Source organism: Dama dama, chromosome 24 (assembly GCF_033118175.1).
Source record: "Dama dama isolate Ldn47 chromosome 24, ASM3311817v1, whole genome shotgun sequence".
Classification (NCBI taxonomy): domain Eukaryota; kingdom Metazoa; phylum Chordata; class Mammalia; order Artiodactyla; family Cervidae; genus Dama; species Dama dama.
This window is the reverse complement of record NC_083704.1, coordinates 62,368,749-62,386,698: the sequence shown is the minus strand read 5'-3', so window position 1 is coordinate 62,386,698 and position 17,950 is coordinate 62,368,749. Positions and strand designations below refer to the sequence as shown.

At 59.9% G+C, this 17,950-nt stretch overlaps 1 protein-coding gene across 2 annotated transcripts in view; it reads left to right on the top strand.

Annotated features, from left to right (window-relative positions):
• The first annotated feature begins 625 nt into the window (after positions 1–625).
• FBLN2 (fibulin 2) overlaps positions 626–17,950 on the top strand; it is a 64,270-nt gene continuing 46,945 nt past the window's right edge. For both annotated transcript variants that reach the window (XM_061128968.1, XM_061128967.1), the window contains exon 1: positions 626–679. The gene's annotated coding sequence lies outside the window, so the exon portion shown is untranslated. The remainder of the gene's footprint in view (positions 680–17,950) is intronic.

Here is a 17,950-nt window from a genome sequence, read left to right as displayed (position 1 = left end):
CCCGGCCAGGAGGGAGGGCATAAATTGGGGTTCTCCGTGGCTCCCCACCAACAGCCCAGGATATGACTGCTCAAGAGATGAGAAGCCTCGGCTCAGAGAGGTCAAGGGCCTTGGCTGAGGTCACACAGTGGCCACAGGCAGCCGTGTGGGCTGGGGGCTGGGACCGGGGACCGGCAGGCCAGGGGTGGTGTGGGAGCCCCCAGGACGGGTAGCCAGCGGGTGAGAGGCGGCCAGGCCCCTCCGGCCCTTTCAACGTGCTCGGGGAGGCCGGCCCATCTTCCCGGCGGGGACACTGAGGCCCAGCTGGCCGAGGTGGCCAGGCCAAAGCCCCCTGAGGGCTGCAGGGCCAGGGCGGGGACTCCGCGCCGAGACGGGGCGCGCCCAGGCCGCTCGGGGCTCCAGGCGCACGCGCGGCGCGGCCACGTCCGGCCCCGGGGGCGCGGCGGGGCGGGGAGCGGCGGCGCGCGCTCGGCCCCCTCCCCGGCCGCGGCCGAGACCCCGCCCCGGAGGCGGAGGGGGCAGGGCGGCCCGGGGGCCCGGCGCCCGCTCGGCCCGCCCCCCGGCCCGCCCTCCGGCCCGCCCCGCGCCGCCGCCGGGCTCTCCCAGCTCTCGACGCGCCGACGGCTGGACGGACGGACGGGCGGACGCGCCGGCGGCCGGGCAAGCGGAGCGCAGCGCGGTGAGTGCACGCGGACCCCGGCCTGCGCCCCCGGGCGCCCCGGCTCCCCCTCTGCCGCGCTCCCCCGCCTAGTCCCGCCCGCGGTCCCCGTCCCCGGAGGGAACGGGCCCTGGTCGGTCGGCACCGCTCTCCTCCTCCGCGCGTCTCTCCACTGCGGGCGGCCCAGGTTCCCCTGCTCCCGCGCACGCCCACCCCGGACCCCCTGCGCACGCCCGGCCCCTCACACTCTCTCATGTCTCTTGTGTGCGCGCAGGCTTCACCCACACGTGCCTTGCACACGGGCGGCCCCGGACACGCACGCCCGCCTCCACCCCGCTGCCTGTGAAGCGCGTGTGCCTCGCCGCCGTGCACGCGGGTGTGTCACACACGTGTGTCTGTCCCACACGCCTCTCCCGTGTGTCACATGCACACCTGCGGTGGTCAGCAGTTCCCCCCTCCCACACACGCACCATGAATGCCTGCACAGAGCAACAGCTTCCCCCTTGGGGGACCCCGGCCACCCCATCCTCGTGGGCACCCTGCTTCATGCCCTCCTGACCCAGTGGGGGCCCAGACAAGCCCTCAGAGGCTTTGTTGCTTGTGGGGTAGCCTGGGTGGCTCCCGGGAGCGCAGGCCGGGGTAACTGACCCTGCCGACCTCCCCCTCCTCTTCACCCACCCTCCACCCCCTCCCTGTACCCTCTCCTCCCGCCCACTCTCCGGGCAGGGGTGCCCGCTCGCCCTTTGGGGTCACAGGGTCTCATTCCCACCTCAGTGTGTGCCCACCACTCGGGCTGGTCCAAAGCTGGCCTGAGCCAGCAGGTGTCGCCGTGACCGGCCAGACTTGGAAAAACGGAAAGAACGTTTGGGTGCTGGCCGTCACCCGGAGCCCCTCGGGTCAAGGTGCTGCTGCAGGGCCCTCCTGGAGCCAGCCGGTGCCTGGGCCTGGCCCGAGTCTGTGGCTGAGTGACTGGGACTCTGGGCGTCTCCGTCCCCACGTGCAAACAGGGGTGAAGATCCCTGCCCCCCCTGCCCCCCCAGGAGGAAGGGAGGGCCTGGGAACTCCTGCTGGATTGACTGCCCACCCCCCACCGGGTCCAGAGCCTTGGGAAGGGCAGTGGGCAGGGCGTGGATGGAGTCAGAGGCTCGTACGCGGGAGGCGCGGACTTGCCAGCCCCCACCGAGCCTGGCCCTGGCTGTTTGGTTTGGCGCTCACCATGTTAGTATTATTTTTAAAAATTTAATTAGCTGTCAGCATTTACAGATCGGTGAGCTTCACAGAAAAGTCCGGATTTCCGTCTTGTGAGAAATCGCAGGGTTCCGGAGGCTTGGGACCCGTGTCGCCGGGGGGTTGGTGCCCTTGGGTAGTTTGGCTTGCCTGCCGCCCCTGGAGTCGGGGCTGGGGCCCACTTGGCCGTAGTCCCCAGCTGGCCGCTTTCACATTTGCGGCTGCCCCGCAATCTGCTGTATAAACTGAGGTGTTCTGCAGCAGCAGCGCCCACCCCAAGTGGGCCTGGGCTGGTGGACATGCTTCCTGCTATGGCCTTGCCGTCACTGTGACCCCGGGACCACCAGGCTGAAGACCCCGAGTCCCCCAAGGCTGCAGGGCCTCTGGAGGACCGCGGTGTGTCCTTCTGGGCATCAGGATTCCGTGTCTGCCTTGCACTCGGCCGTGGCGGGGAGCAGTTTTTTCCCTTCCCCACCGTTGGCCGGCCTTGGAGAAGGAGGGCATGCTCTGCAGGGCGGGGCTCGGGCCTGGGGACAGGCTCCCAGCTCCCACTCCTTGGCGGCCTCTCCCTGGGTGGCGTGGGGTGGGGCGGTGGCTGCATTAAGGCCTGGTTGCTGTGACTCTCTGCTCTCTTTCTGCCACATGGATGCAACTCAACTCCTGCGAGCTGAGTGTGCCTGGGATGGGTGGCCTCCTGGATGTTTGCTGACTGACTGACTGAGGGCCGGCCTTGTGGGCGGCACGCGGGACTTGGGGGTGGAGGGCAGCCCCGGCCCTGTCCCCGCACCTCCCGAGGTTCCTGTTCCTGCTACGGAGGAGGGTGCCAAGGGCCTGTTCCGCCCTTCTGTGGCCCTGTGTCTTCTCTTCTGTAAAGCGGGTTCTGGCTGATGGCTTCCCAGGGCTCACGGTCCTGAAATGGGGTGTTGGGGAGGGGAGCCTGCAGCCCACTGCCCAGGAGGTGGCTGGGTGTCTCCCCTCTCTGGCTTCTTGAACCCTGATGTCCCACCTCTCATCGCCTGCCCCCGCACCAACCTGAAGGCCTGGCCCTGGGATGTAGTTCCAGCCTACCAGGTGGGGTGACTCAGGCAACAGAATTGAATTGGGTTGACTTCAGACAGGGGTAGTTGCTGTGAGGCGCTGCAGCCGGCAGCCCAGTCGGCTGGGAGGAGAGGGTCCTCGGAGGGGGGGGGTCTCTGAGCTGAGGTGGGAGCGTGCAGGCGAGGGTGCAGCTGGTGCAAATGGCCTTTGGTGGGGTCTGCGAGGCTTGGTGTTCGAGGGCGGAGGCTGGAGCCAGAGGAGGGGCAGGGCAGGGAGTTGGAAAGCTGCAGGGACGTGTTTATCCAGGGAGCCACGAACTCTAATTGCCATTTTAAGGCAGCCTTTCAGGTGGTGTGATCTGGAGGCTGTGTGCCCCCACCAAGAGGATGCTAGCAGGAGCGGGGAGGCCCTGTCCCGGCCTGGGCCCGAGGGCAGGTCTCCCCCTTGAGAAGCTACCGGGTAGGTGAGGAGACAGGGCCGTCGACAGACCTTTGAGATCCAGGGTGATACATGCTAGTGAAATAGGTGTTGGTGCAGCCTTCCGACGGAATACTATGCGGCTGTAAAAAGGAGGCTCTGATCCTCGAGATGGGTTGAGAGACGAGAAGAAGGTGCTGAAGTGTGTAAAATGCAGTGTTTCTTGTGTAAGTAAGAGCTGTGAATCCGCATTTGCTTATATGCTCGTAGGCAAACGCTGGGAGGAAGCCCTGGGGTGAGTTACCTGTGCTTTACCTGGAGGGCGTGTGCAGGTGGGGGCCCAGGGTGTAAGATCAGGTGACACTCCCACTCTGTGCCTTGTGTTTTTGGATTTCGAGCCATACCACTGTGTTCACTGTTTAAGCATCACATTAGAGTCAGACGCAGCTGAGCAGTTGGTGGGTGAGTGAGCATTTGTGAGTTTTAAGTTCAGTGTTTAGAGACGGTTTCTAGGTTCCTTGCTTTACCGAACAGACTGACTTCTTCCTGGCACAGTATACAAAGGTTTCCACTGCAATTAAAATTAGATGCGAGCAAAGTCACGTTTTGCAAAGTTTGGCAATTGGACAAAAGAAAAAATGCCCCCCTTTTCTCTGCCCCTTTTCCTGTAGGAGTTTTCGTCTCCAGATTTGACTGCTGGCTCTTCCTGGGGTGGGCACCATGGTGCTTAGCGCCCCATCTTCAGCCTGCTTCCGCAGTCTGCCTGCCAGCCGGGCCAGAGCTCAGCAACAGGTCCAGACCACGGGGGCCTGCTGGGCACAGGGAAGTCCCCGCCTTGGCGACGCGCAAGGCTCAGATCCCACCAGGCCATGCTTCCTTCGGGACAGGACCCCCTCTTGTCAAATGGTGTCATAACCCATCTCTTAGGGTTGTTGGAAGGAGGAAGGAAGTGATACCCAGTGGGTGCTGGTTGCTTTCCTTGGGGAAAGCAGTGCCAGGACCAGCTCCTTTGCCCCCCAGAGAGCTCGCTGTCTCAGGGAGACAGATGGATGCTCACTGTGAAGTCCCGAGCTGGCCGGGTGCACCCGGGACCGGGCTGGGGGTGGGGCTGCGTAGGTGGGACGTCAGCGGAGGCCAGTGGGGCTCGGGGCAGGGGGCACAGCAGGGACACATAACCCGGAGCAGCTGGAGGAAGGACCCCCGTGAGCACGGGGGTGGTCAGATCTGGGGACACAGGAGGGCTTTCAGTTTTACCCTGGCTGTGATGAGAAATCAGGGTCAAATCCCGATCTGATTGGGATTTTCAGGGTTTTTTTTAACCTGGCTGCTGGGACTGGGGTCGTAGCCTGCCCCCGGGAAGGTTGGGAACCCAGGGTGGGGATTGTGTGGGAGCATCTGGGAGAGGCTGGCCGGACTCGGGGTTCCTTTGTATGAGGGAACTTGAGTCCCCTCCTCACACAGTACTCAGGATGGCCTCTGGTGTGGGCCGGCCCGTGGCCGCTCCTGTAGCCATCCTGAGGGCCCCAGGGACCCACGGAGGCAGTTCTGAAATGCTTCTGTCAGAGCAGTCCTGGGGGGAGCCCGGGGCCTCTGGGCCTGGTCAGGGAGGGCTTCCTGGAGGGGGCGATACTTTCTCTGTACTGTGAAGGCTGACGGGTGGACGGGAGAACACTGGTCCCTCTCGGATGAGTTGGGGGGGAGGTGGGATGTGAGGCTGGCCTCACGCCCTGGACCAGACAGGGAGGACCTTAAGTCCTGCTCCGAGGGTGGCGGGTGGGCAGCCTCGGGTGTTTCTGAGCGGAGCGGCGGGGCCCTCTGGCAGCGCAGGGGTGGGACTGGGGGCGGGGGTCCGCCGGCCAACAGGAGGCCTGGGCGGGCGACAGGGCAGGGCAGCAGGCTCAGCGTAGGTGGGAGGCTGGCTGCAGTCACGCAGCAAGTGAGGACCAGGGCTGGGCGGAGGCCAGGTCTGTCCACCTCGCGTCCTGCCCTGGGCGGGCCGGCCCTGGGTTATGGGGTACCGTGGCGCGCACAAACCACTGATTCCTTTCCTTCGGGCTGGTCCCTTCCCGGGGCCCCTGTGGGGTCAAGTCATGCGTCATTTTGTACCATTGTCCTCGGGGTTGTTGGAATCTGGAAGCATTGCAAAAATGCCCGTCTTCTCATATATGGAGATTATTGCAGAGAAAGTCCTGCTTTGGGGAAAGGTTATTTCCTTCCTCCAGGGTGGGGAGCCTGGCTTTTCGGGGGGGGTGCTGTAATGTGGGCGGCCGGGGCGCCCCCACCTGGGTCAGCATCGGTGAGGAAATGCTGTGCCTGCCCGCCGGGGGTGGGGGGCGGTGGTAGTTGGCGGGGAGCGTCAGGAGCCTCTGTGTGGCCAAGCGGGTGGGGGCCAGCAGCCCCCACGTGCCCAGGCGTGGATGCCTGCCTGCGGCCATGGAGGCCCTTGCCTTTGAGCAGACCCTGCTGGCCTCAGGCCGTCTCGCCTCCTAGGGCCTCAGTTTCCTCGTCTGCAAACTGCAGACAGCCCTCCTGGCTCTGCTGACACCGGTGCCCAGGCACGGCCTGCAGTGTGAGACGAGGGGTCTGAGGTGCTGGGTGATGGTGGGGGTGAGGACCCCGCCCGGCCAGGGTGCCGACACATCAGTCTGGGCCTGGAAAATGGGGAGGTGGAGATTGGGGGTGAGGCTGCAGGGTCCTGACCTCCAGCCCAGCCTTCCTTACTCCACGTGGTCAGGACTCCATGCACAGGGCACAGGGCGGGCAAAAAAGGCAGCTGTCACCGCCCAGGAAAGATTTCCTGGCAGAGGGCATGCTGAGCTGGGTCTTGAGGGTTGAATAGGAGTTTGCTCAGGCCAGAAGTGTGTGCCTGGCAGCGGGCCCAGAGCAATGGGCAGACCTGAGGAGCTGTGAGCCTGAGAGGAGCTGAGGCAGGTCCTTTATTGAACGCCTGTTGCTTGCCTGGCGCTGTGCTGCGGTCTTTACATCGCCTCTGGAGTCTGCCCTTGTTGCTGGGAGGCTGTTGTGTTTGGGCTCCTGAACAGACAGGAGCAGGTCTGCTCTGGGATCACATGCTCTGAGCCGCCCACAGCCTCTGGGGAGCTGGGCTCACATTTGAACGCTGACCTCCAGGGTCCAGGGCTTGATCCTACTTGCTGCCCATCTCTGCTCCAGTAGGGTTGGCTGACAGCCTTGGGGGCCCTTTGGGGATAGCTGTAAGAAGTTTCTAAATTTCAGGGCTGTGCAAATAGACGGGGGTGCTGGCCTGGCAGAGGCTCCAGATGGTCACAGAGCCTCCCTGGCTGCCCCACCTTCCGGACGCTGATGCTTCGGAGGGTGGTCCCGGAGCCCGGGTCTGCTGGGCTGGCCCCCTGCCCGTCCACTTCATCGTACCTCCTGCCCATCCCTGTCTGTCTGTCTGTCTGCCTGCCGCTGCTCCCCTCTCTGTCTCTGTGTCTCTGTCTGTCCCTGCCCCCCACCCCCAACCCCAGAGTCCATCCCTGGCCTCCGAGAGGCTCAGAGGAGGACCCAGGAGACGGGGCTTCTGTGTGAAGGGTGGACACTCACCGGTGGTGGTTATGGTATGACCTCCCACTTAGCCAGTGACTTGCCAGGTGACATCAGGTGAGTTTTCCTCCATTGCTGGAGGCCCTTCTGGGATGAGTATAGGTGACACTCACATTGAGGACGCAACTCATATCCTGAGCTGGGGCTGGTCAAATTAATCCGGCCACCCGTCCCCACTCTGCTGCCCACCAGCAGCATCAGGGCTGAGCAGGAGAGCCGGGTCCCTGCCTCCGGTACATCCGTGGGAGAGGTCAGCTCCCAGCATAGGGAGGCAACCTGCCCGCCTTGGCCCCGTGAGCATCTGGCCCGTCTGGGCAGAGGGGAGGTGGTAGCAGAACCAGCCTGTCCCGGGCACCACGGGAGCCCGGAACGCGGCGATGTGGGCAGAGCTGCCCGCGCTGAGGTCAGACAGGACGCGGGGTGCGGTAGGCACTGACACCCCGGTCACACGAGTGCAGCTGGGAGCCCAGTGGACAGGGGTGCACGGGCTCACACTCACTCACGCGTACTCCTGCATGCTTAAACGTGCCTCGGGGCACACACCTGCCCACACGCGTACTCAACTCAGATTTCACGTGCACACAGATGCTCTTCCCTCACGCCCCTCTGCCCCAACACTCCTGCTCACATGGACCCGCATGTAATGGACATGCGTCTCTCGTGGAGGGACCCTTGGTCTTTTAGCTTCCCTTGTAGATATATGTCGCATCCGAAGGAGAAGGAAAACAGGAAGCCGGAGGCGGTCTGCGTGAGCCCAGAGGTAGGGGGAGAACCGGGTCCTGGCCCCACTCGGGGACTCCCCTCTCCTCCTCCAGTGGTTTCTCAGTGTGCACGGACCCCGGGAGCCCAGGGCCTGGAGGAGGGCCCGTGCCTGGTTTGGGAGGCTCTGGAGGAACGGCGGGCCCCAGAGTCGATCTCCTACCTTTGCGTCCCTTTCAGGGGAGAGACACTGGGCTCCCAGGTGGCTCAGTGGCTGAAGAGTCCGCCTGCCGTGCAGGAGACACAGGAGACGTGGGTTCGATCCCTGGGTCGGGAAGATCCCCTGGAGGAGGGCATGGTAACCCCACTCCAGTATCCATGCCTGGAGAATCCCATGGACGGAGGAGCCTGGAGGGCTGCAGTCCGTGGGGTCACATAGAGTCATATATAACTGGGCATACACGCGCACAGGGGAGGAATTAAATCCCTGTAAAGGCCAGTTTATTCTGTGTGTGTGTGGGGGTGGTGATGGGTGGACCCATTCTTGACGCCTGGCACGGAGGGACCCCTCCAGTGGGGACCGAGTAGATGATCCGCTGTACCAGCAGCAGCTGACTTCTCTCAGGGCTTTTAATCACGAAATGTTGAAGATTGAGTACCATCCATTGAAAGGATCACATAGAATTTGTCTTTTAGGGAATTGCCTTGATTTTTCAGTGTTGTACGGCGCTTGCATTCCTGAGGTAAACCCTGTTTGGACACGATGTATTATTAGCCCTGTAATATGCTGCTGGATTCAATTTTCTGATATTTTACTTAGGGCTTGGCAGCTGGATTCATAAGTGAGGCTGGCCGGTACCTCGCTCTTGTCGTGTCCACGTCTGCTTTTGGTATCAGGACTTTTCCTAGTCTCATAAAACGGGAGGAGGAGGCCCCATTCTTATTGTAGGCGCTGGAACAGTTTTTAATAGAGTGGGAATTATCGTCAGCTCTGACTGGACCAGGCCTTGGGCTGGCCTCTGCAGCTACGTTTAAATTTCATTCCACAGCACCCTGCGAGGGTAGCGTGTTCTCCTCGCTGGATGGATGGGGAAAAGGAAGCTCAGAGAGTTGGAGTCTCTGGTCTGTGGTCAGACGGCAGGAGGTGGCTCCGCTGGGCTGTGAACGTGAGCCAGCCTGACGCCTGCCCCGAGCTTTGCACGCTGTTCACCGCAGTGCAGGGGAGCCGTGGGCCTCGTTCTGGGTCTCCCAGGGAGGCTGGGAGGAGCGCTGATGGAGCGAGAAGTCCCCTCACTTGCTCACAGTGAGCACCCGCCACCACTTGCTCACTTGCTGGCCTCACTTGCTGGCCCACCCGCCATCCAAGTATCCGCTTGTCTGCTGACCCGTTCCCTGCCCAGCCAGCCCGTTGTCCTTCAGCCGTTCGTCCCCGTGATGCCCCCACTGTTAACCCACCCTCCCATCCACACTGCCTGCATCTCCTCACCCATCTTTCCACCCACCCGCTTGCCCATCCATCAGACATTTATCCACAGGCTGGTTACTCCTCCATCCACCGATCCATCTTCTCATCCATCTGTCTTCTATCTGCCACTCATTCACCCAGCATCCCTGATCGGACCACCATCCATCAGACACCTGTCCATCTCTTCATCAGCTGTCCATCCACATGCCAATTCACTTACCATCTGCTGGTCCACCTTCTCATCCCCCTTCCAGCTGGTGCCCACCCACTCATCCATCCACTGATTCATGCATCCATCTATGCCTTCATTCACACATCCATTCATCCATCCATCGCCCTTGGTCTTGGCCTTAAGGTTAGATTTGGGTGTGCAGAGATTCAGGAGGGAGTTTGGGGTAATGATTTGTTTGGGGTAATGATACACGCCAAAAAGAGCGGTTGGGAACCAGAGTCTTAGAATTTAGCGGGGATTACGTATGTGGAGGGCAACTGAGAGAAATGCAGTAGGAAAGATAGGTGGGAGTTGGACGGTGAAGGACTTTGAAAGCTAACCTTAGGAGTTTTCACTTTATCCTTGCGCCAGGGATATTCAACCCTGGTTCCATGAGTCCCAGAGAGTCTCTGAGACCCCTAAAATGATAGGCATCAGGTTTTTTTTTTTTTTTTTAAATATAAGCCCATATATCTGTTAAGACTTTTGGTTGCAAGTGATGGAAAGCTTAAACAAAATGGGTTCATGACATTGCAAAGTTCAGCTTATTGGTTAGCTTCAGGTATGGCTGGATCCAGGAGCTCGCCAGCTGTCACTGTGACTCTATTTCTCTTTTTCCTATATCTTGGCTTTTCATTTTTCTTTTGTGTGTGTGTTGACTCCAGCCTGACAGTCTCCATCTGATGACAAGATGGCTTCAGGGACCCTCAGTGTTAAATCAGTTCACATCTAATACGGTGGGAACAAGAGAGGCCGTTTGCCCAATGTCTCACCTGAATTGGGCCTCATGGGCTCAGGTCAGCCTGGTGTCCATCCCTGGGTCAGGCATTGTTGCGAGAGGAATGAGAAACACTGGTTGGCGTGACAGTTGAGTGCTGTGGACCCCGGAATGAAATCCAGGGGCCCTTCTTGGAAGGAGGGTGAGTGTATGATGGGTGATGAGAAGCCGTCCCATGTCCAGTGAGTGCTCAGCTCTGCTCACATTTTGCTTCTGTGGTGGAGGTGGGTGGATTAACCAAGAGATTGGGGGTGATAGAGAGCCATCAGAATTTCTAGCAGCTGGGAGGCAGTCGGGCAAGAAGTCCTCGGCGGGTAGGACCACGGGCAAGCTGGATGCCTGTCTGTCTGCCTGGGGCCGGGTGGAGGGTGTGGGGACGCAGGTGGGGAGGGTGATGAGCTCAGCCTTGGCCGCGGGCAGGGCCATTTCTCACCGCTCCGCCCAGTGTGTTTCCTCTCTCCAGAGTCGTGACTCCTGGGGAAGGAAAATATCAGCTCCGTCCTGTGCCAAAAGCAGCATTTTCTTTTCTTGAGGGTTGATTGTAAGTCACGGGTGTTCATCTTTGTCATTTTTCACCTACTTATGTTGATAATGAGATTAGCGATTATATATGAAGGCTCAACTCTCACTCCGGATTTAAGGAGGTTTTAATCATTTTACTTCCTTTTTTTTTCTCTTTATGAGCAAAGAGAGGGAAGGGAGGGGAAAAAGTCTGGCTGTTAAACTGGAAGGAGGATCTTCCCGGTGTTTGCACAAGCCCACCCGGGGAGGGTCTCCAGGGCCATGAGTGTGAGCACATGGACCCCAACACCCACTGTGCCTTCCACCTGGGCCCCCCTGCTGTCAGCACGTTGCACCCCGGGTTGGCCCGAGACCCGGGGTCCCCTGCACTCTCCCTCTAGTCCCCCTCCACCTTGGGGGTGGCAGGCGAGTCCCCTGTGCCCTCAGCCTTGCCCATTCTCCCCTGGCCAGACTTGTCTTTTTGTAGATGACGGCATCAATTACTGAGATATCTTCCCATGAGAAAGGGAAGGAATATCAGCCTTTAAAGATGGAAGCCAGGCCTAATCACTTTTCTTTGGGTGATTTGTGACTATTTCTCATATCTGTCCACTTCGGTCCATTTCTCCTGCCAACAGCTCTCTGTTTCCTTTTTCTGGACTGTTACAATAGGCTCTTTTCTTTTAAAAGTCTCTTCCCTTGTGAAGAAACACACATACCAAAACGTACCAAAGGGTCCATGAAAGCCAGCATACAAGTGAATAAACGCTCCTGTGACCACCGCCACCTCTGGCCCCGGAGGACAGCCCTTCCTTCCGTGGTCCTTCGCCCAGCCCCGCCCAGCACCCAGGTACCCACCAGCCTCACTGGGCCTGGCTGTCTAGCCGTGCCCCCTGTGCTTGCTCGCCCTCCTTGATGAGGACACAGTTTGACCCGGCTCCCTGCTTCCTGTGGCTGGAATCTTCCTCCGGCTTCCTGACGACTTCCTAACGTGCTGGGACCCGCCACCCTGTTGGAACAGTGTCCACAAAGACACTTTGCCATGTTCCCTGGGGCCCTGGGCATGGGTGACTGACTGGCCTCCTCTCTCACCTTCTCTCCGTCTTTAATTTTCACACCCTCACCTCTTTTCCATCTTGCTGTTCCCGTCACGTCCTCTCCTTTTGTTCTTTGTTTCCCTGCATGCCGGCCACAAGGAGTGTAGCTGGCTCAGGCCACAGGGCCTTTGCACGTGCTGTTATCACCTCCTGGCTCGCGTCTCCCACATCTTAGCCAGGAGACTGGCACTTGTGCCAGGCGACTCTCAGCCCAAGCGTCGCCTTCTCGGTGAGGCCCGTGCGGCCCCGTCTTGCCAGGGTCATCCCTCACAACCTCCTTGTTCCCGCCTTACACGTTACTTGTCTCTTCCATCCACCAGGATGTTGGCCACACAAGATCTTGGCCGCTGGGGTTCTTGTTCGTGGCCGCGTCCCAGTACCTGTCGTGGGGGCTGGCAGGTGGCAGGTGGGCAATGAATTCCTGCAAAGTGGAGGACCCAGGCTGTGCTCCCTGGCCAGGTGGATCTACCTTCCGATATCTGAACCATCTTTTCCTGGTGGTGTCACTGTGGGCCCGTGTGGGCCCGCGTTTCCTTATCTGTCGAGCGTGGTTAAATAAGATCAACACGCTGGAAGTTCTCAGGCCAGTGCTGGGCATTCTGTTGGTGCTGAGGAAGTAAAGGTTAATACGAACCTGATCAACAGCTAAAATCCCTCCTGACTTTCTGTGCCAAGAGCACGTTTATTTTTCCCAGAGAATTAGATGACTTCCTCTTATCAGACAAGGAGCACCGGGTCATCCTCCAATTTCCCTTTTGGCCTTGGCTGCCAGGAAGCTTACTACAACGGGGAGGTCTCGGGGGCACCCTGGCTTCCTGTGGGTCTTAAGCGCAGCACTTCTTTTCCTCTGCTCTCTCTGCTCCTTGACTCTGCACTTTGGCTCCATAGCGCACATGTTTTATTACTTCTGACTGTAGAAGACACATATAAAACTGGCCCACTGAGCCATTTTTGAATGGACACCTCTGTAGCGGTAAGTCCCTTCCCACTGTTGTGTGACCGTCCCCGCCATCCTCTCCAAAACCTTTCATCTTCTCAAACCGACACTCTTCCCCCTTAGACACGCGCCCCTCCCACCCCCCGCACCCCCGTCTTGCTTTCCGTCTCTGGAACTGACTTCCGTAAGGACCGCACGTGAGCGGGTCGTGCCGTCCTCGTTCGTGCGTCTGACTTGTTCACTGAGCGCAGTGTCCTCCGGGTTAATCCGTGTTGTCACAGGTTTCAGAACTTCCCTTTTACGGCTGGATAATACTCCGTTGTGTGTAGGGAACCATACAGTGTTGATCCATCTGTCTGTTGATGGATGCCTGGGTTACTTTTCCCTTTTGCCTAGTGTGAATAATGCTCCTGTGAACATCGGTGTGCAAACACTATTTTCAGGACACTTGGTTGTTCAGTCGCTCAGTCGTGTCCGACTCTTTGCGACCCCATGGACTGCAGCACGCCAGGCTTCCCTGTCTTCCACCGTCTCCCGGAGTTTGCTCAAACTCGTGTCCATCAAGTTGACATTTTAGGACATTACTTCTTACCTTTCTGAGCCTGGGGTGATCCCAGCCCAAATTATATAGAAATTGAAGCTAGGTTTGGGGGTGGTTTCTTGGATTAGGCTCCCTGACCTGCTCTTGTGCGCACGCACGCGCGTGTGTGTGTCTGTGTGTGCGCGGCAGAGCCTGTGGTCCCCGCTGGTGCCCAGGCTGCTCCTGCTCCTGGCTCACACCTGCACCCTCTCCAGACGCTCACCCTTGGCCGACAGTGTTGCCCGCCCCATCCGCAGGCCCAGGAGGTGATCTCCGCTGTCCTCCCTCCGCCATCGTCAGCCCATGACCCTCCGACGTGCCTGACGGGGGCGAGCTCTGGATGCTCCCCGTGGAGTCAGGCAGATGTCAGACTTGGGCCGAGACGACTCCATTGCCATTGTGTCTCCTTTGCCCTTCTCCCCAGGGTTCTTCCAGTGACCCCGAGCTCAGAACCCCACCTCAGGCTCCGCTTCTGGGAGGCGCCCGCGCGTCACTCCTGCCTCCCCTCCCATGCTCGTGCGTCTCGTGTGGCTGCGCGGGTGATGTCGGAGTCTCACACCACTGACCTTCCAGGCCGCCTGGGTAGGAGCGGGCTCCTTGGTTGCTGTTCAGTCGCTCAGCTGTGTCCGACTCCTTGCAACCCCGTGGACTGCAGCACGCCAGGCCTCCCAGTCCTTCAGTGTCTCCCAGAGCTTGCTCAAACCCATGTCCGTTGAGTCGGTGATGCCATCCGACCATCTCATCCTCTGTTGTCCCCTTCTCCTCCTGCCTTCAGTATTTCCTAGCATCAGGGTCTCTTTCAGTGAGTCAGCTCTTTGCATCAGGTGCCCAAAATATTGGAGTTTCACCTTCAGCATCAGTCCTTCCAATGAATATTCACGGTTGATCTCCTTTAGGATGGACTGGTTGGATCTCCTTGTAGTCCAAGGGAGTCTCAAGTCTTCTCCAACACCACAGTTTGAAAGCATCATTTCTTCAGCGCTCAGCCTTCTTTGTGGGCCACCTCTCACATCTGTACCTGACTGCTGGAAACACCATAGCTTTGACGATACAGACCTTTGTCGGCAAAGTGACGTCACTGGTTTTTAATATGCTCTCTAGGTTTGGAGGCTCCTTGGAGTGGACTTCTTGGAGTGGGCACGATTCCCTAGCTTCCACTTAGAGAAGAGACAGTTCCTAGCCCAGAACACTAGGCAGTTCAGGTAGAGACTCTGGGCCGGAAGAAGCAGGGACCCCCACCTCCCCCGGGAGGAGGAGCCTGTGTGTAGACAGGAGAGGCCCGGGAGGGTTCCAGGAGATAGAGATGGGGCGCCGGGAGGAGCCCCATGATGTCAATGGACAGTGAGCGTGGACCCACCGTGGACCACTGAGGCCCCGCTGTCAGGCCCAGCTTCAGGTTTTCCTAGAGAAATTGGAAATCCAGGTTGAGTGTAAAATGTTCTGATTTTATGTGTCGTAACATTAAATCAATTAGGTAAATTAGTAACACTGCAGTGTTAATAACAACAACTAATTTCAGAAGCACCATGTGGGTTCCAAATACACTCCGTGGACGGACGGTGGGGTGACTGGTTGGCACTCACCCACTGCTTGGACTCGGGGGCAGTGGGCCGTGGTCTGGACAGGCTTCTGGGAGATGCTGGGGCCAGCGCTGCTCTGTGAGGGGGCGGCCAGCAGGCCAGGTGGTCCCGATGACTCGCGTGCCTGTAACTGGTGTGTCTACACGGGTCCTGAGTGTTTATTTCCCTTCTGTCATCCCCAGCTGCTTGAGAGCCTCAGCGTTTGGCTGTGTCTGCCTCGGGTTTAAAAGAAAGATGCCCCACAGATATTTTTAAAGTTTTGAAGCCACACCAGCGTCAACCTGAGACTTTGTTCTCCTCTGGGGTTGCCTGGTAAAGATGTAGGATGCCCGGTTACGTTGTAATTTCAGAGAAAGGATGGAATAAGTATCTCCCAAATATCGCACAGGACTGACTTAGTCCCAAACAATGATGCCTTGTTTATCCGAAATTCCTCTGTAACTGCATGTCTTGTATTTTTATTGGCTCTCTCTGGCAAGCCTGTTCTTGTCAGAATCGGAAGGCTCAGCGAACTGGAGAAAGGAAGAATGCCCTTATCTGTGATTCACTGTCTGTCACGTGAGGCCAGACCCCACGCTCAGTAGTGGTGATGAGTCGATGCCCCGCGTGGGGGCATCCGGGTGGTCTTGCCAGCTCAGGGAGTGTGAGTCCGGGGCTTCTGTGGATGGGTGCGCTGTGGTCCATTTATGGGGGTGGGGGTCATCTGAATGGAGGAATGTGTGTCTGTGTTTGGGGGGGTGGGTAGCAGTCAGGGTGGCAGAGACAGGAGCTCGCAGCTGGGCAGTGAGGGCAGCAGGGGTGTGGTCAGTGTCACCAGCCCCACGTTCCCCGGGCGCCCTGTGGATGCGGGGCTGTGGGATGGTAGGCACGTCTCCCTGGACACCCTTGGACGAGAGCCTTGCTGAGTGAGCCCTGGCCCCACCCTGCCCACACCCCGCTTGTGAGACCCTGACCCCGAGGCTGCATCAGAACCCCTCCCTGGCAGAGCTGTGGTCAGCCCCGGGCCACCCCACCTCCCCGCTGCTGCCCCGAGCCTGTCCTGGGCCCACAGGGTGGGACGCCCCCAGCCGAAGGCGCCTCCCGTCTTCCCTCCATTCCCTGTCTTGCTGATGGAGCGTGAGGCCCCGAGAGGACGCCCAGACGCCCATCACCGGCCATCGCCGCGGGTTGCAGATCCCTCGGCGGGGGGGGGAACCCCACGGGTCAGGAGAGCCCGGCGCCCGCCCCGCACGCACGAGTGCCCCTTTCACGGTGCCCGCTCCAGGGCTCACGTAGGCTGGCTGGCACTGTGACAGTCGTAGTCTTATTATCATCACCGTGCGTGCATTGCCCAGCTTGGCTCGTCTGCGGGTGTCGGGAGAGCCTGGGGGAGCCTCACCCTGTGTCTGCCTGGTGCCCGATGAGTGCCTACCTTGGGCCCGGCCCCCCCCCGACCCCAGCCCAGCCACAGGCACTGTGCAGTCGGCCACAGGCTCTCCGTGTGTCCCCCCACTCTCTGGCTGCAGGAGGTGAGGAACCCTTTCTCAGCCCCTCCCCTCGTGATTCCTCTTTTTAGGTTGGAAGGGGGTGCCTCTCTGCAGAAGTCAGACATTTGGGGGGCTCTGTCCAGCAGGGGCCATGGGAGAACAGCAGCGGGCACCCCCGGAACGGCGCATTTGGATCCGAGAACCAGCCGTGTAGAGATTGTGCCCTCCCAGGCCTCTCTCGCGTGTGGGTTCGCGGTCAGTGTGCTCGTCTCCGGGGACGGGGAGCTCCCTCTGCTTCCTGCAGCCCGGTCTGTCTCTGACCCGGAGGGGCTGCCTTTGTCTCCCCATCTCTGTGGTTTGTCCTGGGGATCTCGGGCCTCCATGCTGTGGGGTCTTCCACCCTCCTGAGCGGACGTGGGGGTCAGCCCTCGCCCAGGGGCTCCCTGGCTTCTGGCCCCACCCAGCCATGCGCCTGTCCTCGGCCTCATCCTTCCCGTCCTCCCCTGGACCATCTCTGGGCTTCTCAAACTCAGCCTGGCCCAGTCTGCCCTGCACATCCATGGCCCTCCTCCATGATCTTCCATGCCTGAGGAGGCCCCAGCTCCATCCATCCTTCCAGACGCTCAGACCCAGACCTCCGCTTCTCCTGGACTCCTTACCCCCAGCCCAGGCTGTCAGCTGGTCCCGCCCCATCCTCTCCCCTGCTGCCCGTCATATGCCCAGCTTCCTGCTCTCAGTGCTGCAGCAGAGGAACGCTTTAAGTCGAGCATCCCGTCGCATCTTTCCGGGCTCCGGGGCTCATTGGCCGTTAGCACCCTGCCTCCTGGTCGCTGGGCTCCACCGTGGTGGGTGGACCCTGTGGGTGGGGGGAAAACCCTCCCCCTCCCCCGCCCCGGTCCTGCTTCAGGATCTTTGCACTCGCTGTCTCTGCGTCTGCCGAGCTTTGCCTCCGGAGAGGGACGGGGCTCAGGCCTCCGCTCAAATGTCACTTCCTCAAAGAAGTCTTGCTCGACTTCCCTGGCCGACACAGCCTCTCCCCCACCCCGGCCTCTTCCTGTCCCATTTCCTGGCTTTCATTCATTTATGTCTCCATTGTCCTCACGGCTGCCTGGCGTTCAGTAACCTCCAGAGTTCCTGTGGGCTGGCACCTGCCTCCCCACACTGGGGCCACAGCGCTGGCGAACAAGCCCTGTCCTGGAGGGCGCCGGCTTGGGGGCCTGTGCCCTCAGCCCTGGCTGACTGGCCGCGGACGCAGGCTGCTGCTCCTGCTGTGTGGCCGCCGCGCCGCTCTGTCGCCGCCCCGCTGGACGGGCCCGTGTGCCACCGTCGTGTTCTCCTGTGTAGTCATGGCGTTCTCCCGTCTTCTCTCATGGGTTTCTCTCATGGTGTTCTCTTACCGTGTTCTCCCGTGTTCTCTCATCTGTTGTCCCGTGTTCTCTCACGGTGTTCTCCCGTGTTCTCTCATCTGTTGTCCCGTGTTCTCTCACGGTGTTCTCCCGTGTTCTCTCATCTGCTCTCCCGTGTTCTCTCATGGTGTTCTCCCGTGTTCTCTCATGGTGTTCTCCCGTGTTCTCTCATCTGTTGTCCCGTGTTCTCTCATGGTGTTCTCCCGTGTTCTCTCATCTGCTCTCCCGTGTTCTCTCACGGTGTTCTCCCGTGTTCTCTCATCTGTTGTCCCGTGTTCTCTCACGGTGTTCTCCCGTGTTCTCTCATCTGCTCTCCCGTGTTCTCT